A 7,588-nucleotide genomic window follows, 5' to 3' on the forward strand; every position below is an offset into this window, starting at 1 on the left:
AGTATGATGGATGGTGATGGTGTGGGGTGCAGACAATAACGAGGACACAAGGTTTTGTATTTTCTCGAGGGTAACAGGAGAAATTGGACCCCAAAATTTGTTGTACAATTTGTCCTGAGTGCGCTGATACCCCATATGTGGGGGGGAACCACTGTTTGGCCGCATGGGAGGGCTCGGAAGGGAAGGAGTGCCATTTGGAATGCAGACTTAGATGGAATGGTCTGCAGGTGTCACATTGCGTTTGCAGAGCCCCTAATGTACCTAAACAGTAGAAACCCCCCACAAGTGACACCATTTTGGAAAGTAGACCCCCTAAGGAACTTATCTAGATGTGTGGTGAGCGCTTTGACCCACCAAGGGCTCCACAGAAGTTTATAATGCAGAGCCGTAAAAATAAAACAAACATTTTTTCCCACAAAAATTATTTTTTAGCCCCCAGTTTTGTATTTTCCCGAGGGTAACAGGAGAAATTGAACCCCAAAATTTGTTGTTCAATTTGTCCTGAGTACGCTGATACCCCATATGTGGGGGGGAACCACTGTTTGGCCGCATGGGAGGGCTCGGAAGGGAAGGAGCGCCATTTGGAATGCAGACTTAGATGGAATGGTCTGCAGGTGTCACATTGCGTTTGCAGAGCCCCTTATGTACCTAAACAGTAGAAACCCCCCACAAGTGACCCCATATTGGAAACTAGACCCCCCAGGGAACTCATCTAGATGTGTTGTGAGAACTTTGAACCCCTAAGTGTTTCACTACAGTTTATAACGCAGAGCCGTGAAAATAAAAAATATTTTTTTTCCCACAAAAATTATTTTTTAGCCCCCAGTTTTATATTTTCCAAATGGTAACAGGAGAAATTGGACCCCAAAAGTTGTTGTCCTATTTGTCCTGAGTACGCTGATACCCCATATATTGGGGTAAACCCCTGTTTGGGCACACGGGAGAGCTCGGAAGGGAAGGAGCACTGTTTTACTTTTTCAACGCAGAATTGGCTGGAATTGAGATCGGACGCCATGTCGCGTTTGGAGAGCCCCTGATGTGCCTAAACAGTGGAAACCCCTCAATTATAACTGAAACCCTAATCCAAACACACCCCTAACCCTAATCCCAACAGTAACCCTAACCACACCTCTAACCCTGACACACCTCTAACCCTAATCCCAACCCTATTCCCAACTGTAAATGTAATCTAAACCCTAACCGTAACTTTAGCCCCAACCCTAACCCTAACTTCAGCCCCAACCCTAACTGTAGCCTTAACCCTAACTCTAACCCTAGCCCTAACCCTAGCCCTAACCCTAGCCCTAACCCTAGCCCTAACCCTAGCCCTAACCCTAGCCCTAACCCTAGCCTTAACCCTAGCCTTAACCCTAGCACTAACCCTAGCCCTAACCCTAATGGGAAAATGGAAATAAATACATTTTTTAAATTTTTCCCTAACTAACGGGGTGATGAAGGAGGGTTTGATTTACTTTTATAGCGGGTTTTTTAGCGGATTTTTATGATTGGCAGCCGTCACACACTGAAAGACGCTTTTTATTGCAAAAAATATTTTTTGCGTCACCACATTTTGAGAGCTATAATTTTTCCATATTTTGGTCCACAGAGTCATGTGAAGTCTTGTTTTTTGTGGGACGAGTTGACGTTTTTATTGGTAACATTTTCGGGCACGTGACATTTTTTTTTTTTTTTAAATCTGTTTATTGATTTTCTCAACATAAAACAAACAATCATATAACAGTAGTTAATTCAACAGTAACTCCCTTCCCTTAAGCCCACCCATAACCCTCCCACCTAACCTCTGTGTGCGCATCAGTAGCCATAAGATTATGGAATTGGTGAATGACCACTTATCCGCTGCAGTAAATACCATTGCGTGTTTTCAAATTGGGCTCGCATCCTCTCCCTGATTTCTATAGGAAGCGAGGGAATAAAAAGAGACCATGTATTCAAAAATTTGCTCGATAACCTCTCCTTATTAGACTGAGCCTCCAACCACTCAATTTTAAACAAAAAGTTGACCTTTGTGTGTATAAGAGAGAGCGAAGGGGCCACTGGGTTCTGCCAATGTTGCAGTATGCTTTTCCTGGTGGCCGAGGCCCAGAACACCAAAGTTGCCTTAATGTGTTTAGGCCAATTCTGATTTGCCTCGTCTATGATGTTAAAGATGGCCCATTGCGGCGTGAGTGTGAAGCTGATCCCACATAGTCTTTGTAGCTCAGAGTGTACATTGACCCATATATCCCGGATCTTAGAGCAGCCCCATAGATGATGGAAAATGTCAGTGTTACGCGCTTTACATTTCGAACATGAGTACACACCTGAGGGAGACATTCTTGATTGCAAGTAGGGAGTGATATAGGCTCTATGTAGGATTAGAAGGGCCATGTCAGTGTAGCTACTGTACGTGATAAATTTCCTTTGTGTCATGGTTGCTTCAAGAAAGTCTCCTGCTTGGTAACCTGTGAGATCCCCAGACCACCTTGCGACCCCTGTGGTCAAACCTTCCCATGACCACTTCCTTCTTAATACTGAATAAATGGAGCTTATTGACGTCGGTTGAGACTTTGTGTTTCTAATAAAGCCATCTAGACTAGTCCTCCCTCCCTCTGTCCCCCCTATAGGAAGGCATTTTTGAACTAGACTGCGTGCCTGAAGAAACAAGAAGGGATTGTTACCAAACGATGAGAATCGGAGCGATGCAGAATCAAAAGAAAACACAAAAAAATTAAGGTCTAGCAGATCTATTGCCTGTCTGCATCCCTGAGTCGCCAATTGAGTGTAAATTAAAGGAGCCTTGCCCCCCAAAAATCTTGGGTTCTTAAGGAATGGTTGAAAAGGAGAGGTTCCATCACTCAGTCCACATAGTCTCCTGCATCGTCTCCAAGTCAACACCGTCTGCCACAGCGTTGGGTATTCCTGTATTTCCGCCGGAATCTCCTTCCCCCTCAAATGTAGTAATGCCGTTAGCGAGATATTTGGGCACATCTGTTGTTCTAAACTCACGTTGGCAAAATGAGAGACACCCCTTATCCAATCTGTGGCGAATCTGAAGTTAGCCGCAAGGTTGTACCTGCCTATGTCTGGAAAGTTTACTCCTCCATCTTTTTTTGTCGCCTGCAGTCTAGCAAGGCCAATACGCGTTCTACCTCCCACCCCCCAAATGAATTTCCTAAACCTGGAGTTAAGTAAGTTAAGGTCTGTCTTGGACAACAGAAGGGGCAGGGTCTGAAAGGCATATAGCAGTTTAGGGAACACTATCATTTTAATTAAGTGGCATCTGCCTGAGAATGATAGTGTGAAGTGTTTCCATGAGTGGAGGAGATTGATAATTGAAGATATTAATGGTTTATAACTGGCTGTGTATAAATTAGATATTTCTGCTGTCAACCAAATCCCCAGATATTTTATAGACCCATGACTCCAATGAAACGGGAACTCTGGATCATGCAACCTCCCAGTTCTAAAAATTGCCAGGGCCTCTGATTTATTATAATTAACTTTAAAACCCGAACACGAACCAAAATTTTCTAGTATTCTCATAATAGCCGGGATTGCACGGGTAGGATTGGCGATAAATAAAAGAATATCATCCGCAAATGCTGAAAGTTTAACAGAGTTTGTTCCCACCCTAACCCCTTCAAAGGACTTTTCATTCTGCAATGTTTTCAGGAGCGGGTCCAATGCCAAATTAAATAGCAGAGGGGATAAAGGGCAACCTTGGCGAGTTCCCCGTAGAATTTCGAATGGTTTAGATAAAATGTTATTCACTGACAACCTAGACATTGGATTTTTATAAATTGTTATAACTGCTTCACAAAACCAGGGGCCAAAATTACGGAATGCTAGTAGGTCGTGTAAGTAGTCCCATGCCACTCTATCAAAAGCCTTATCAGCGTCCAGGCTTACCACGATTGATTTGGTATGTTTTTGTGCTCTACAATAAGATATAGCTCCTATGGCCGTTCTGATGTTGTATGTGATAGATTTTCCGTGAACAAATCCCGTTTGTCGTGGTGAGATTAAGTTAGGGATGATCCTTTGAAGTCTGTCAGCCAGAATTTTGGTAAATATCTTAAAGTCGGAGTTTAGTAGGGATATTGGCCTGTATCCTTCCACCTGCATATGGTCTTTGCCCGGCTTTGGCAGTACTATAACTATCGCCTCGTTGAATCGGTCTGGGAGACATCCTCCCCTAACCGCTTCATTGTATAGATTACAAAGGTGGGGTGCCAAGCTAGGTCCCAGCATCTTGTAATGCTCGTTGCTAAACCCATCTGGGCCCGGCGCCTTGGAAACCTTGAGGTTGTTGATAACCTGCAAGATTTCCGTAGTGGATATGCGGGCGTTGATCGCCTCCCTCTCGTCCTCAGTTAATGTTGGTGCTAAATGACTTTCGAGGAAGTTTTCCTTTCCTTCTCTCCCCCCAGAGTCTGCTTTATATAATTCACTGAAAAAAGATCTAAATTCTTCCACTATTTCTGCATCATTAGTTATTTGATGTCCGTTGCGGTGTTGTATTTTGTGTATTTTTGCTCTATTCCTGTACGGCTTTGTAAGTGAAGCCAGTACCCTACCTGGTTTGTTGCCCCACTTATAAAATTTGTGTTTCTGGTAATCCAGATTTAACATGGCCCTCTCATGCGCTAATGCATCGGCCCCCTCTCTGGCCTCTAAGAACTGTGCTTTTGTTAATGGGTTACTGTTGGACTTAAATGCCTTGTAGGCCTGGGTCAGCGAGATTTGAGCTTCTATGGTTCTTTTCGCTAGTTCTTTCTTTTTATGACTGACATAGGAGATAATCTGACCTCTTATTACTGCTTTCGACGCCATCCAAAATAGATGTGAGTCATTTAAATGAACATGGTTATCCTGTTTATAAGCTTCCCAAGACATCTGTAAGTGTTTCTTGAAGTACGTGACATTTTTTGATCGCTTTTTAATACGATTTTTGTGAGGCAGAATGACCAAAAACCAGCTATTCATGAATTTCTTTTGGGGGAGGCGTTTATACCGCTCCGTGTTTGGTAAAATTGATAAGGCAGTTTTATTCTTCGGGTCAGTACGATTACAGCGATACCTCATTTATATCATTTTTTTATGTTTTGGCGCTTTTATACGACAAAAACTATTTTATAGAAAAAAATAATTATTTTTGCATCGCTTTATTCTCAGGACTATAACTTTTTTATTTTTTTGCTGATGATGCTGTATGGCAGCTCGTTTTTTGCGGGACAAGATGACGTTTTCAGCAGTATCATGGTTATTTATATCTGTCTTTTTGATCGCGTGTTATTCCACTTTTTGTTCGGCAGTATGATAATAAAGCGCTGTTTTGTTGCCTCGTTTTTTTTTTTTTCCTTACGGTGTTTAATGAAGGGTTTAACTAGTGGGCAAGTTTTATAGGTGGGGTCGTTACGGACGCGGCGATACTAAATATGTGTACTTTTATTGTGTTTTTTTATTATTTAGATAAAGAAATGTATTTATGGGAATAATATTTTTTTTTTCATTATTTAGGAATATTTTTTTTTATTTTTTTTTACACATTTGGAAAAAAATTTTTTTTACTTTTTTACTTTGTCCCAGGGGGGGACATCACAGATCGGTGATCTGACAGTTTGCACAGCACTCTGTCAGATCACCGATCTGACATGCAGCACTGCAGGCTTCACAGTGCCTGCTCTGAGCAGGCTCTGTGAAGCCACCTCCCTCCCTGCAGGACCCGGATGCTGCGGCCATCTTGGATCCGGGGCCTGCAGCAAGGAAGGAGGTAGGAGACCCTCGCAGCAACGCGATCACATCGCGTTGCTGCGGGGGTCTCAGGGAAGCCCGCACGGAGCCCCCTCCCTGCGTGATGCTTCCCTGTACCGCCGGCATATCGCGATCATGTTTGATCGCGGTGTGCCGGGGGTTAATGTGCTGGGGGCAGCCCGTGACCGCTCCAGGCACATAGTGCCGGATGTCAGCTGCGATAGGCAGCTGACACCTGGCCGCGATCGGCGGCGCTCCCCCCGTGAGCGCTGCCGATCGCATATGACGTACTATCCCGTCGAGGGTCAGATAGGCCCAGGGCACCTCGAGGGGATAGTACGTCTAAGGTCAGAAAGGGGTTAAGACCGGCCCCGGTACCGAGTACCACACAGCCCTGGCAGGGCGCTCCGTCAAGCCATCGGATTGCTGGCCTTGCTCTTCGTCTTGTTCCTCATATCCTTCCCACCATCATGTCCTTCTCCAGTGATTGCTTTCTTCGTATGAAGTGTTCAAAGTAGGCAAAGTCATAGTTGGTGATCCTTGCTTAGTAGTGCAGCGCCCCAGAGACCTGGTCGTTCCAGTATGGCACTCTGCCGCTAAGGGGAGTAGCGGTACGTCTGATGGCACTAAGGAGTTCTCCTGACCAGGTATCACCAGAACACATTACACTTCACACTCCGGCCACTAGGGGGAGAAAAAGGCTTTATTTATTGGGCCACTCCTCACACTGGTAAAACTAGGGGCTGGGGAGGAAGTTAGTCAGAAGCTGACTGGGTTGGAACCAGGCAACATCCCGTGGCAGGGGGTGTTGCAGGGAGAAGGCACAGAGGGGCCCCTGTCGGGCGTGGGAACCTGGCAGGTGCCTAGCGAACAGAATAGAACGTAACGGAACCGCGCCTGCACACCCTGCGGCGGTATCCTAAGAAAGAGACACGAAGGGAAGGATATTGTGGAACCGTGTAAACGAGATCAAGCACAAAGGAGAGCCAGTAAGAGTCGTGCCGAGAGAGAGAGAGGCAACATCTTACTGAGGCGCGTAGTCGATGGCCGGAACACCGTAGGAGTAACTGACTTCAGGCCTTACTTCAAACTCCTCTGGACAGCTAGTCATAGGTTGGCTGTCTACCTTACTACACCTACGAAGACATAGGGGGCAACATCGGGAGACCTCCAAGCCTTCCCGTCATACGGGTGGCGTCCTAGCCATAACATACCTGGGAGACGTTAGAAACTAGTAACATCTGGAACCAAAGAACGAGAGAGAGAGCTGTAGAGAACGAACGAATGAGAACAGCAGTTGTGAGGACTATTCCGAATGCTCAGCAGGATATGACTACAACACACAGGCGCTATTGGTAGGCAATGATTTCCATCTGTGAAGGAAACACTGGATGTGCCCATCGGACCGGCCGGTCTCTGAGAGCCCTGTTAAACGTACTCTGGATTGAGGATCCTGAAGCCTTCAGTAAAGAGGTAAAGAGACTGCAACCTTGTGTCCTCATTATTGACTGCACCTCACACCATCGCCACCTACACCACTGGGAAGCCCTGGGAACATACTTCACCTGTGGGAAGTTATACCATCCGGCTGCCATTCCATCACCCCAGCGGACCCCATAGCAGCGTCGGTCACCCTGACCGAACACCACAGGTGGCGTCACGAACCCCTGACAGACTGTTCCACTACTTTCATTGGACGCCCCTTAGCAGGGTCGCGGACCGTGTCTAGTCACCGTGACAGCCTCAGAACCGAACCAGAGAGGCCCGGTACTGAAACACGTGGCCCTGTGCCTGGGGGCGATCCAACTTGGCGTCATGAACAGGATCGTACTTA

The sequence above is a fragment of the Ranitomeya imitator genome, chromosome 4, assembly GCF_032444005.1.
Source record: "Ranitomeya imitator isolate aRanImi1 chromosome 4, aRanImi1.pri, whole genome shotgun sequence".
NCBI classification, from domain to species: Eukaryota; Metazoa; Chordata; class Amphibia; order Anura; family Dendrobatidae; genus Ranitomeya; species Ranitomeya imitator.